The 15,161-nt window shown below is 38.1% G+C and overlaps 1 protein-coding gene across 4 annotated transcripts in view; it reads right to left on the bottom strand.

Annotated features, from left to right (window-relative positions):
- Nucleotides 1-15,161, bottom strand: part of APP (amyloid beta precursor protein) — a 310,266-nt gene that overhangs the window by 70,720 nt on the left and 224,385 nt on the right. The gene's annotated exons all lie outside the window — the stretch shown is intronic.

The following is a 15,161-nucleotide window of genomic DNA, read 5'->3' as shown; positions in this document are numbered from 1 at the left end:
TCCCTCATCCCCCACCCCTGCCTGTATCTGAGATAGTCATTTTATTTCTCTCACTACCATTGTTATGATAGTTTTCAGTGGTTATTTCTCTAACTGCACTCACCACTCTTTGTGGTAAGCATCATATCATGGGCTGGTCCTTCCAGATCTCACCTCTGTTGTCTCTGGGTATTATTACTACACTGTCTTTTATTTTTCTTAAATTCTATAGATGAGTAAGACTATTCTGTGTTTATCTACCTCCTTCTGACTTATTTCACTCAGCATAGTAGTTTCCATGTCCATTCATATAGAGGAAAATTTCATAACTTCATTTTTCCCGATGGCTGCCAAGTATTCCATTGTGCATATGTACCACAGTTTCTTTAGCTACTTGTCTGCTGTTGGGCATTTGTGTTATTTCCAGGTTTGGGCTATCATCAATAGAGCTGCAATAGACATAGGTATGCAGAAAGTATTTTTATATTGTGTTTTTGTGTTCTAGGGTATATCCCTAGGAGTAGTATCGTTGGGTCACATGAGAGCTCATGTCCACTTTTTTGAGGACTTTCCATATTATTTTCCTGAAAGGCTGAACTAGACGGCATTCCCGCCAGCAGTGAATGAGAGTTCCTTTCTCCCCACATTCCTGCTAGTACTGATTGTTCTTGTTCTTTGTGATTTGTGCCATTTTCTAGGCCAGAAGTAATTTCTGAGCACAGAGCCAGACAGATCCTCCTGAGTGGCACTGGGTGTGACCCCAAACCCATAAAAACAAAACTGATTTTGGATCTTTCTGATGTAAGTTAGGCAATTTCCTTTTCTCTTACCAATATAAATGAATATATAAGACTATATTTCTACACACCTCTGTGTGTTTGTGTGTGCGTGTGCATATACACATTGAACAGCAATCGAACCCAAGACAGCATAGATTCAAGCAAGTGCTCTATAGTAGAGTTTCATGCCATTTACACACAGCCTTAATATCACAGCTGTACTGTTTTACAAATAATTTTGTCATCAGTAGAACAGAACAATATAATAATCAAATTTGGAAAAAATAGGCAAACACCAACTACTAATTTGTAGAACAAAGAACAACTTATAAGATCTAAGCAACATTATGTTCTTCAAGGAGAAAGAGAACACTCAACTATAGTTATTTTACTTTGAAATTTAATTAAAACTCTTTCACAGTTATCAGATTCTAATTCTCCCAGCAACAATTAAATTTCTAAGTGTGACTAATTTTCCTTAATTGGTACCACTTCATTTTTATTCTTATCTTACTGGAAAACATTCATCCTAATAAATAAAGTACCAAAGTTCCTTTGACTTTAGCAACCCCATCACCACAAGCATTCACTGTGTGATTATACAAAATCATTTCTTAAACCATGCACTTCTTCATTAAAATAAAACAAAATAAAAAAAACAGCTTATTAAGTTCCAGTCAGGAATAATATTCTAACCATTAGTGCAAAAGTAGTTATTAATTGCAAAGCTGAAAGGTGCAGAATTTATCAGCAGAGGTTGTGTGTATGTGTGTGTGTGCACATGTTTGTGTGTGCACATGTGTATCAGCATAATAAATGTGTAGGCCAGTGGGTGTAATTCTATTATTTGATGGAGTATGTTTCACAATATTGTTTGGTTAAGAAAAGGGCCAACTCTTTCACATTTAGGTAAAAATGGTGCAATTTTCTAGTCTTCCAATAAAATGCATGCAAAATCCCATTACTTCGCATCATACATGTGTAAGATTATTTATGTTTCTGATTCCCCTCTTCAACTGTGAGCTCTGTAAGAGTGTGACCAGGTCCCAGTCTTTCGTGAGGATATCACACCATGCACAGTGTCCACCTCAGATGGCACTTTGTACTTGTTTGCTTTAAGCCTGCCCTAAGCTACTTTCATGTAATTTGTGCAAAAAATAGTAAATACATTTAAGAAAACTAGAGCACCTCTGTCTCATTTATTTCTCTTATCTTAGAAGAAATGTACATCGCTCAGAAGGCAGGCCTCACAGCTTGCCACACAGCTTTGCACAGCACATCATTTCCATTTCTATTTGTACTGTTAAATCTGGTTGGGTCTACAAATTACATCTTTGAAATCTTAAAAGAAGAAAAACAGTCAAAGAGGTAACAAGATGTATATATAGACGATATTTATTCAAAAGATGATGCCAGTTTATATACATTAATTTTAAAGGGAAACTACTAAAATGCTTTTCAAAAACATTGGTTTAGAATACCAAAAGATTTACCATCAAATTAGCTTTGCCATTCTCCTACGTGCAGGATACTTGGCACACTCACCATCAACTTTCTGTCATTTCCATCAAAGACTCAGCTACATGCCCTTTCTTGCTCCCCTCTTCTCCTTCCTGTAACCCCATAATTTTCACCACTGTCTAAGTATTATTTTTCCTGTTTAAAAAGTAATTTTTGAAAGGTTAGAAATGAAAGGTCAACCATTGTTGAGCATGATGAATATTTTATATTCAAGATTGTGCAAAGAGGATATTATATAGACTTGATGTTTATTATTCAACACGAAGGCCTAAAATATTCCCTCTAGTTTTACTGTAATTATTCTTCCAGGGTTGAAGACAGAAAAGGGCTGCAATAAATTGCATTTAACTATGATTCCTCTACCACATTTAGTGCAGTTCTGTGCTTTTTTAGTGGTTTATTTTACTAGTTTTCTTTTGGAAAGGTCTTATGGTTTTAAAGAAACTAGCTTTTTCTTCTTTAAAGAATTAATAAGAAAACTATTTCAATTAAACATAAGGATTGCTTGTCATGATATTTTCTTTTTATTTCCCCCCACATATGTATATTTCTAATAAGGCATTTTATTTTATCCTAAAGCAATTGTCACCACCAAACATGTACACTAGAATATTGTGGCTCCAAAATGACTATTACATCACTGTATTGAGCTAAATCTTTAAAAAGTTTTATTTTGGGGACCCTTCAATGCTCAGGGCTGGCAGCTACTGGTGGTTGGGGGACCATCTAGAGCAGGAATTGAATCCAAGACTTCTGCACATGAAGCAGATATTCAGCCTGTTAAGTTAAAACTTGAATGAAAGCAGCATAGGGTTATTTGAGCTCACTAAGATGTGGGAGTTTCCTTTCTTCCATTTCCACCATTAAACAGTTCACATTCCCACTAATTATTAAACCTCAGTTTTTACTTTATGCGCTAAAGAAATCGCTCCTGGCTTGGGGGACCATATGGGACGCCAGGGGATCGAACCTCGGTCCATCCTAAGTTGTGCTGGCAAGGCAAATGCCTTACCACTCCATGCCACTGCTCCGCCCCCTCCCCAGTTTTTATTTTAAAGGGGACTCTCTGACTTAGATTTCTCTAAACATCCATTTTCTCATGTGTGACCCATCTTTCCATCTTTCACAGGGAGATGAACAATACTCAGTGGCAATGACCAAGCCTCCTATTTGGAACACAGCAGATAATTCCATTTCTTTTTTGTCTTTTTTTTTTTTTTTATGGTGTCAAGGATTGAACACCCGGGTCACACATAGGCAAATCTCTACCATTGTCCCCTCTTTCTTCTAAATAATAATTTGTAACACATTGTTTCTATGAGACTGTTTTCAGTATTTCATACACACAACTCATCAAACGAGCAGTTTCAGACCTTCAACTTATAACTCATGCTTAAAAATTTTATCTCAAGATGATGAGAGAGGTACAACTTCTTTCCCCATTTCATGGAGGAAGCAAACAAGACAAAGAGGGGCTTTCTCTAATCATCATGAAATTCTGCCATTCAAAGTAAATCTAAATGGACTCAGCCAAAGACAGTTTTATAAAGTTGAAACTATAGTAGAACTATAGTTGTAGAATGGTAGTTTGTAAAATTACCATTCTACAGTATAGAATAGAAAACAGAAGAAAATGACTGAATGGGTAAAACAGGAGTCTGTTCTAAGAGCCTTGACCTGGGTTTCAAATTCAGATAATATTCTTCTGGGATATTATAATATGAACTCTTTTAATTGTGCAGAAGACCTTGCAGTTTTAGCTGCAATTACTGTCCTTGTTTGGCACTTCTCTGTGCTTTAGCTAATGCAGCTCATGTAGGGACGACATATATCAAGAAGTCCTCTGCCATTCTGTTTAGTATTACCAGAAAAAATAAAGTAGTAGCTAAAAATTAAGATTTTGTGACATATTTATGCATTTTAGTTTTATAACACCATTTTCCCCCTCTTTTTGTTTTTGGGTCACATCTGTTGATGCTCCTAAATTACTCTTGGGCTCTGCATTCAGAAATCACTCCTGACAGTCTCAGGGTACCATATGGAATGCTGGGGTTTGAAGCTAGGTTGGTCACTTGCAAAGCAAACACAGTACAAGTTGTACTACCATTCAACCCTTAAATATTTGTTTGTATTGTCTATAAGATGGGTAAGTACTCCTTACTTCCTGGGAGCCGGGAGGTTCTGCCAGCATGGGGCTTGGCAGCCCTCCACCATGCCAAAGGCCTCTTTAACCAGGCCTAGGAAGGGGTTGGGTTATGGGTCACCCCAGCACCCCTCTACCTCCTTCCTCTAGAACTCCAGGGCTTTTCCTGGCCACATGGCTGGGCAAGCCAGTGAGGTGGGTCCCTTGGAGGAGCTTATTGGTTTCCCTAGGCTTTCCCCATTTCCCTCCTGGCTCCAAAGGAAGGGTCTGGGGTGGGGGCTCTGACCTTCCGGCCTTCTAGCTCTGGAAGGATCTCCTTCCTTCCTGGGAGCCGGGAGGTTCTACCAGCATGGGGTTTGGCAGCCCTCCGCCATGACAAAGGCCTCTTTAACCAGGCATAGGAAGGGGTGGGGGACATGGGTAACCCCAGCACCCCTCTACCTCCTTCCTCCGGAACTCCAGGGCTTTTCCTGGCCACATGGCTGGGCAGGCCAGCGAGGTGGAAATAGCAGCACAATAGGTTCTGGCTTTAGGACTTACCAGGGAAGTTTCCTTATTAAGTCTGTCCATTGTGAAACCGCGTGGGGGGGGGACATAATGACAAATATTTGGATATCATTGTGTTTCATCTGCTTGTCATAATCTGAAAGCCATCCAGGAGCTCGTTTTATTCCTTTACTCCCTCACTCCCATCTCTTGTTACTCCACATTTAACCATTTTTCTGTACTAATGATTTTTGTTTTGGCCAAGGTGGATTACATATCTTTCACAGTAATATTTTTGGTGGAGTCTGAAGCTTCAGCAGGCAACACGTCATGGCAAGGTTCCATGCTGTAGGCTTTTGGCCAAGATAAGGTGAAGATGCAGCCTTGGCTGCCCCCCCACAGCCTTTTCTCTCCTTCCTCCCCATCCCCAGGGTTATTCCTGGACACCTGCTCAGGGTCCCAGCAAGTAGGTTCCGGTAAGGTGCAATTTAAAAGAGATCCCAGGCTTCCTTGTTCCTGCAAGGAGCTGGAAGGGGACTGGTGAACTTTCAACTTCCAGCAATTAGGAATCAAACACTTCTCGGGGAGTCAGAATCTTCAGCAGGCAACAAGGGGAGGACATGGCTCCATGTGCTCTTTGCTTGTCCAAATCACAGACCAAAGTGGTGTCTCAAAAACAACACCCTCCCTCTTGACCATTTCTAAAACATAAAAGGGACACGTGTATCTCCTTTGTATATCTCAGATGTATTCACTTAACATCTATAACTCTTTTCGAACATCCTCATATAGTGACAATTTTGCCCACTGGCTTTGTTATTTGATTGTTTGATCTGTTTTATAAGCAATACTGGTAGAAGAGTATCTCTGTATAGATTTCATGTTTGAACCAAGTTACGGGGAATGTTGGACTTTATTCGTCGGCCCCCAGATTCACCAACAATATCTTGTGGCATTGCTTCTCTTTTGCATAGGCACATTAAAATGGGAAAATAATACATATGCAAACAAGTTCTTATCTAATAGAGATGGGAACACAAATTTGCTAATGTAATTAGGCCTTTTACCCTGAACATTGGCATAATGATTTGGCTTAGGCCTCAGAAGAATGGGCATTGCCCACACACACCTGAACAATGGATACCATCTATGGAAACAACCACAATTGTCTTTAACATTACCAGGATCCAAGCCTCTACCAGGGAAGACCTACCACTGCTTTGGCATTGACTGACTCCAAAGAGTGCTCCCAACACCCAGACGACTCAGCAACAGTCTGCATGGAGGGCAGATCGCTCCGCATTTAATGATATGCTGAAACTAGAGGATGCTCCACATCAACCTGACATCGATGAAAGAAATGCACAGAATCCAGAGTTTTTAAATATAAGAATCTGATACCAGCAATAGCTAAAGTGTGAAAAAGTTTCACCGGGACGACGGAGAATTACTCTGGTTGGACAGACTGGTATACCTGGAACCCAGAGTCGGTCTTATGCCAATAAACTTCTGGGGTGAGGTCTTTTTGTAATCAGGTCAAGGATTTTTTTCCATTTTCCCCATTTTCCCCCTTTACTATATATTTTTTACTCTTATACTTTAAGGAAAAGAAAATACAATTTACTGAACTTAAAAACAAATAACTGTAGTAGAATGCCTGTCTTGAATACAGGCAGGGGATGGGAAAAGGGGAGGGGATAATGTTACACTGGTGAAGGGGGGTGTTCTGTTTAACCCAACTATGATCATGTTACTTAAATAAAAAATATACTTAAAAAAAAAAGATGGGTAAGTAAATGGTGAGTATATCCCATGCTTAAATTACCTATCTTATTGAATAACCCACATTTCAAAATATGCTTCAAAAATACAATCCTGACTTTCCCCACTCCTATCCTATTAATCATTAGATCTTGACAAGGAGACAGGCTTTCATGATTCCCCAGACCTCGGAGAGACTTTCTTTCTCTACCAGAGAACTAAATTTCTCCAAGGACAATAAGCTCTAAGAACCTATAGTAGGTTATGACCTCGTCATAAAAACAGTCTCAAAAACACAACTATATTTATAAAATATAAACTTTTTTCCTTAATGCCCATCCTTCGGGCATAAGATAATTCAGGAGGACATTTTCCTGTCCTTCAATAAATGAATTATAGGGCTCTGCTTGGCTGATTTACTCATGTAAACACATTTCTTAGAATCATGTTTAGAAATGAAAAAAAAAATTAAATTAGTTCTTATGTTGGGGTCAGCAGAAAAGTCTTATTAAATAAAATGGTAGTTATGTCTGTACCCTAGTAAAAATACAAATTTTAGTTAAGAAAAACAAGTAAGATTTCCCTGTATTTTTTTTAAATTTCACTTGCACTGAGTGAAAAATAAAAGAATCTGCTTTAGATATGATACATGTATTTTATTCAAATAAGTAAATATCTTGGCAAACTTTGGGTAGACCCCCAAAATTTCCAACATTTAAAATTAGTTATTTATAGGACTGTATAATGTATTCAAAACTAACAGAGAACCTTTATTGAACAGGCAGCTTTACTTTATTATGTCAGAACAAATATAATTTCTTATAATTTTAATTAAAACAGCAAGATAGGTGTCAGAGTGATGGCACAGCGGTAGGGCATTTACCTGGCACTCAGCTGGCCCAGGATGGACCAGTTTTGATCCCCGGCATCACATATGGTCCCCCAAGCCAGGAGCAATCGATTTCTGAGTGCATAGACAGAAGTAACCCCTGAGCATCACTGGGTGTGGCCCCCAAACAAAAAACAAAAACAACAACCCCCCCCAAATACAACAGCAAAATACTTAATAGGAACAATGGGAAAATTTGGTATATCTCTCTAGATATACAAGTTCTTAAAGTAAATACTGTTACTATTATCACATACTTATAGTTTAAGACAGAATTATGTATGTGATTAAAAAAAACAAGCTTAAATGTCCAGAAGCTTGTCATAAGGTTATTGATACAGTTTAGGAAATGTATTTCAACCTCTATATTTGTAATTTTAATCATTCTCAAGTCTTTAAACTTCTTTCTGCTACATTTCCCTTATTTTACCATTTAGATATTTTATGTACTAATACTGCAATCTTGTTATCTTGGCACGGGAAGACTAATTTTAGTATTAAAATTTACAGCAAAAAGAGAGATAATAAAAGGAAAAGCTCTGCTCCAGGGGAACTAATTATACCCAATCCTTTTTATTGTCATTATTGTTTTTGATAGTGTTCAGTACATAATTGCTAAGTGACTGTTTGCATTGAATGTGGCACCTGCCAACTTGAACTAAATTCACAACTTACTACATTAAACAATTATTTCAAAAAAAATTCTTTAAAGATTAAGAGTGACCTTTTTAAAAATGATTAGATTGAACCTCAAAATAGAAAACACTGACCATTGTCCAAGAGTATAATATAACTTTAGCTATTGATATAGATCCTGGCACACTTTGGTTGTGAATGTTTCTAAAGTAATGAATATCTAGAGTTAGCTGCCATTCCAACCAACTTCCAACTTATGCCTCCCTGCCTCCTTTCCTGCCTCCCTCCCATCTCCTCTCAGCTCAGCACTTGCAGAACATAGGGAGTGCCAGCAATTGAACCCAGATAGAATGCATGCAAGGCAAAAATGCCCTATTCACTGCACTGTCTCCCAGCCCTTTTACAAGCAGTTCTAAAGGCAAAATAGTCTTATGGTATCACTGTTTTTGTTTTATTTTGGGCACATCCAGGCTACTCATGAATATTCTTGCCAGTGCTCAGGCGACCATATGAGATGGCAGGGATTGAACCCGGGTGAACTATATGCAAGGCAAGAACATCTACCCACTAATACTATCTCTTCGACCTCTTAATGTTAAAAAGCAACCATTTCTCTACTAAAAAGTGATAAACACCCTCCATTTAACTCTTGGTCTAAGTATACAGATCACTGTCTTTTAGAAAGGTGTTTTAATGGGGAAGGCATCAAGACATTTAACGAACTTTTCTGCATTTTTAAACCGTTATCAACAAGAAGATTCACAGCTTGTTTTTTTTTTTTTTTTAATGGCTTGGGTTTTGATGACAGACAAATGTAGGTAATTTTGAGGAAAACTTCAAAAGGTGTAACATGCTTTTAAATTAATTTATCCACTTCTCAGATGTGTTGTCCTTTCACTTAGGTCTTAATACAATTTCATAAACTCAGATGCCTGATCTTGGAATCAACCTTGGGCATTTGACTGAGAAACATTCCTCTCAGGTATTTTTGTGCTTTACTCTATGGCCCACCAAAGAAGCCTATTAAAGCATGCCTCTTCCATCCAACAGTGCTACTCCACAGTTCTGTGCTAGATCCAGAAATCTGGCATCATTTTATAATGGACATTTGTGCCTAAACATTTCCTAATGTGAGAGAATTATCTGTCAAGAGCCTTTTAAAGCTCTGAACGTAATTTTGCCTAAAAGGAGAAAGAAAGTAAATGAGTCACTTTATGGGGAGTGCACCCCCTTTTCCAGGTGACAAGAGACTTATTCAGAAAACTCTTTCCTGGAGCATTAAATTGCAACCTTGTGGTTTCTAAGCCTGTAACTGGGAAAGTTAATCATCTATCAAGAAAAAGCAATTCTCTCCTGTTTTCAGAAATAGGTTCAGGGCCATTATTTTCACAGTTGTACACCTTGGATTCCAAGAAGTCTTGAGCACATACAAGGAAACGAGCAAAATTTCCATGTGCACAGAACACACAATTCAGAGATATATTCATCCCTTTTGGCCCACTTAGTATTTTTTTCCACCACACCTAGTGTTACTCAGGTCAAATTCTGGTTCTGCACTCAGAGATCACTCCTGGGGATGTCTGGGGGAACAGTGGGGTGTCAGAATTGCACCCGGGTGGGCACTGAGCAGGGCAAACCTCCTGCAAAAACTTATCTCAATCTCTGAGTAATTGTTTTTCAATTATGGATGCCCAAAACAGAAACAGCGCTAACTCTGAAAGAGAACAATAAACTTCAATTTGTGGGTGGGAGAAAGAAACTTGTTAATTAAGTCATTTGTTAGAAGTTCCACTTAGGGCCTACCTGAAAATGAAAGACATGCTCTCATATTCTATTATAGCATGTAGGAAAGAAGGGTGCTTTTTAGAGGTCACAAAGAAATTAGGGACCTCTGTTGAGCATGGTAGGTCTCATCATTTTTACCTCAGAATACTTTGTTAGTTCACACATATAATTATTCTCATTACTGTGAAGTAAGTACTGTGAAATGTGTGTGTATAGTGATAGTGATATCTATATCTATATCTTGAATTTTAGGAATTCAATATTGGAATTAGAGAAAGAAATATATATATATATTTAAAACTGGAATTCAAGAGAGACCATATATACATACATACATAAAAATAATTTGGTCTACATATGGGGCGCCGAGATTTGAGCCGATGACCTCCTGCATGAAAGGCAGATGCCTTGCCTCCATGTTATCTCTCTGGCCCCTTCTTTTCCCTCTTTATGTGCTCTGCCATGGTGCCTATCTCAAGACCATGGCGTTTTTTTGGTTGTTTGTTTTGTTCTGTTTTTGTGGTGCTTAGCGTTATTGTTGGAATCCTTAATAGATATTTGACACTTCTTTTCGTAGTGGTGGAGTGTTTCACCTTCTTTTTCTCCTTCGTCTCTCAAACCGATGACGAGAGCCTCTAGAAGAATTCCGCTTATTTTCGGCATATTAGACTTTTACCCCAGTTTATTACTTTTCTCCTCTTCAAACAAAACCACATAACTTGAACTACCTACTCCTGCCTCCCAATTAGAGGGGGAAATAAGGGAGGCATCAGGACCAAACAGGTGTAAGACTACGAAGTAATAGGATAGGTACAGAGGGGACCACATATTCTAGCAGCCCTGGGGGTGAGGGAAGAGGATATGGGAGGTAGGACAAAAACGGAGGAGTAGGGAAGACAAACCGGTGATGGGAATCCCCCCTGATTTTATGTAAATATGTACCTAAAATATTATTGTCAACAATATGTAAGCCACTATGATCAAAATAAAAATTATGTTAAAAAATAATTTGGTCTAAATCTAATTAATTTCTCTAATTCTTATTTTGAATTCCTAAAATTATTGTAATTTCCTGAGTGATACAGGTGAATGGAGCACCTTTTATTTTATTTGGTCATAATTGCTCTACCTAATCTTACAGTGCCTAGACTCCTACAGTGAGAGGTGGTGTCCTTCTAAATATAGAGAGTTTGGAGAAAGGGAATGGTGGGTGAAGAAACCAACAGAGAACAGCAAATTTTGCACCATTCAGATTCTAGGGGAATGGAGTATGACTAGCATCCACAGATGGCTGATAATTTAATCTATCAGGCCTAGCCAATGGGACCTCTACAAATTTGGAAAGCTGTATTCTAGCTGCACATATCTGGGGTACCAACACCAAGACAGTAAGCAAATGCTACACTCCAGCCCTCATATCTTGCCCTATTCATTTTTTCTACCTGGCTGTTGTTGAGGCCTATCCTTTAGAATAATTCACTAACATAAATTTTGCTGTGATATTTGTGAGTTGTGCTAGTGAATTATCAAACCCTAAGGGGCATTATGGGAAACGTCACTTTTTATTTTATTTTGTGTATGTGTGTGTATTTTTTTTTTTTTTGTGTGTGTGTGTGTGTTGCAACATTTGGTGGTGTTCAGTGATCACTTATAATAGTGGTCTGGGAAATATATGCAGTGCCAGGGACTAAATCCTGTCAGCCATGGGCAAGGAAAGAATTTAATATACTTGCTTATACTATATCTCTACCCTCATCCTAAATCCCCCATTTTATAGCTAGTAGATCAGAACCATAGATTATGTCTTGAATCTTGTAATAGTGGCCAATTTATGGTGTGGTTGAGTCTTTCACTTGTGGAGTCTATACTAGCTCCAGTTGTTTAGTGTCAGAAATTTTTGATGCGAGTGAAAACTCTACACATACTCCGGAATACTGAAAGCAGTGGAGATTGGTGTACCATTAGGTCTACAGCTATAAATTAAGAAAGACAGAATAAGGACTGAAATTGAAGACCTAACTATAGCCCTTAATTTATATCATTGGGTGCGAGTCAGCATAAATTGCACACAGTGCTTGAGAACAAAGAAAGCCAGAATTGTTTGAACCCAAGTTTTCAATTCTTGTTCAGTCAAGTAAAACATCCCAAGGTCTTAACCATATGAACATAATTATTAATGCAATCCAGGTGGCCAAGCCCACAGACTTGACGAAGAAATGATAAACAGAAGATGTTTAAAGGACACACACTTTTGGAAATCTTGGTCAAATTACTGGATCATCCTACAAATGCCAAATGAGGTAATCCTTACTTCCCAGAAGAGTGTTACAGTATTGGGTTTAATTTTTCACATTCATACTTAGCCTGGCAATTTAGCTTCACACATCTGATTATGTTCAAATGTTATTTATACATGAATTTATGTTTCTTTTTATTTCATGCTCTTCATAGTCTACATTATTACAATACAATGCCTTGAGCTGGAGAAACATTAATATAGGAAACACAAGATAAACATTTATAAATGTCTAAGTATAAAACCTAAAATCTTTCAAGTAGTCCATAAATGAGCATCATAAAATGACTCAAAGAGCTCATAAGTAAATTTTGTATACATATCTATATCTATATATTTCTAGGGAGAGCCTTTAATGAATGAACCAAGTATCCAGAAAACAACATATTTATAAAAATATTTGTTTTAATAATGAGCCTGAATTTCAAAAAGAAAAATATATGTACATTATAACGGATGTTATAATGAAGAATGACAGGCTGAGGCTCTGCTGCTTGACAGTATCAGATGATGAGTTATTTTGGCTTTGAGAGCAGTGACTAAGTGGGATTCCACGGTGAAGGAAATCTTGTCTCAGCACAGGACAGGTTTTCAAACTAATGTTTTTCCTATATATATTTTGATCTTCTTTTGAACTCATTCCAATTTAAACCCAAGCATCTCTTTCTTCCAGCTGGCCCTTAGAAATATCTGTCTACTGCACTAGGTAAAGACTCATAGCAAAATGGTACAACAATCAATGCAGTTTATGTGATTTTGTTCTGTAAATGTTAATGCTCCTGTTTTCTGTTTCCCTACTGTTAAGAGTGTTGTTCTTAAAAGCTATTAAGTTGAGGAGTCTTCATTGCTCGTTAATTTACATAAATCTCAACTGAAAGTGAATTCATAATATAGAATCCATAGGATAATTATTTATTCGAATAAAAAAAACATTTCAACCCAGCAATGTTTAAAGTTTTAAGCATGTTTTTTTGCTTTATTTTGAGGCCACACTTGATTTTGCTCAGGGGTTACTCCCAGTAGAATTTAGATGACTTATGTGGATATTGGGAATTGAACACATGTCAGCCCAAGGCAAATCGCTTGCCTAATGTATTATATTTCTCTGGCACTGCAAGCTTTACAAAATTTCTAACTGTATTTACCCAGCAGTGCTCAGGGTTAGTTCTGAACTCAGGGATCATAGCAGATGAACTTGGGGGGACCATATAGATTACTGGAGATCAAACTTGGGTTGGTTGTGTGCAAGGCAAGCACCCTAACCTCTGTCCTATCTCTCTGGCACCCTTATCATATTTAAAACTTAAATGTAAGATGCTGCAAATGTTACTACCCTTCTCTTTCAGTGCCTTCACATAGAACAACCCTGCAAATTATACTTAATTCATTTGTCATCCATTATGCAGAGATACAAATATAAGGCATTTTCCTTGTAGATGTATTGAATCTCCACCCTCCCCCACGCACTATTATTTCCTTTGTGACCTAAAGTGACATGGGAGTATGTTCAAGCTCTTGAACTTGATGGCTGTCATCAAACAGCCCCTGAGCACTGCCCAGGTGTAGCCAGAGGTGTTCAGTGGTGACCCTGAGCACAACAGTATCTGGCCCCCAAAATGCCAGTTTGGCAAAGACAAGGCAGGTGGACGCTGCCAGGCATGACCCCTCTCCACCCCAAAACTGCTTCTACTTAAATAAAAGTTTAGCAACTCAATTTTTTTCTGGTTAGAAAATACAATTCCTTCAACATTCATCTAGGAGTAAAAATCTATTGAGTTTATATTAACCTCCTCATGCTATCATTAGCCTGGGTGCCACTAAACACCCATGAACAAGTTCTAACTTTTCTCCAATGATCAGTGCTTCTTTATTTAACATTTATTGCCCTGCTGTTAAAATTCACCAAAATCATTAAGGGAAACCCCAATTTAACTACAAAACCATGTGCCAGAATTAAAAGTCTCAAAAGGCATTACATTAAGGGTTTATCAAAGAATTTCATGAAAACGTTTTGTTGGAACTCAAGAAATTTTAACAGCTGAATTATTCAAGAATAAATAAAACCCCAAGAAACACTCTGGCCACACACGACCAAGCTGATATACTTAAAAATGTCTCCTAATTCTCATTTCCACATAGAAAATGCTTTGAAGTTGTGTCTGGAGAGATAGTTTAGCAGGTGAGCACTTGATTTGCAGTCAGCGTGGGTTCTTTCCCAGAAACTCAGTCTCTGAATTCCATGAAGAATGATATCTGAGTGCAAAGCTATAAGTAAACTATTAGCATGTGATGTGTGGCCCCCAAGCAGCCTAAAATGCTCAGTTACTCCCACAGCGAACACAATGAGGTGCTCTCAAGTTTTTCCAAACCAAAGACCACAGATGCCTAACCAAGCTTTGACAGAACACTACAGGACTCATTATAAATCTAAATTGTTCACTCATTTTTTTTGTTTGTTTTGTTTTTGGGTCACACTCGGTGATGCTCAGGGGTTACTCCTGGCTATGCGTTCAGAAATCGCTCCTGGCTTGGGGGACCAGATGGGACTCCGGGGGATCAAACCGCTGTCTGTCCTAGGCTAGTGCAGGCAAGGCAGGCACCTTACCTCTAGCGCCACAGCGCCGGCCCCATCTACTCCCTTTCTGAAGAAAGGGACCTTTCTTACTTTTTGAAGAAGGAACCATTGCAGTTTTAAAGGCAGAGTGCTCATATTTCAGGAGGCCGTGAGATCTTAAATGAGCATCGATAAAGCAAGAATCCAGAAGCATTGGCAAATTAAAAGCTTATGGCCCACAACCCACATACTGTATTTGTTCCCATTTTGTTTCTTAACTTCAAAATAAGATATATGCAGTGTGCATAGGAATTTGTTCATAGTTTTTGTTT

The sequence above is a fragment of the Suncus etruscus genome, chromosome 13 (assembly GCF_024139225.1).
Source record: "Suncus etruscus isolate mSunEtr1 chromosome 13, mSunEtr1.pri.cur, whole genome shotgun sequence".
Lineage (NCBI taxonomy): Eukaryota > Metazoa > Chordata > Mammalia > Eulipotyphla > Soricidae > Suncus > Suncus etruscus.
The sequence above is the reverse complement of the archived record's forward strand: the minus strand, read 5'-3'. Positions and strand labels throughout refer to the sequence as shown.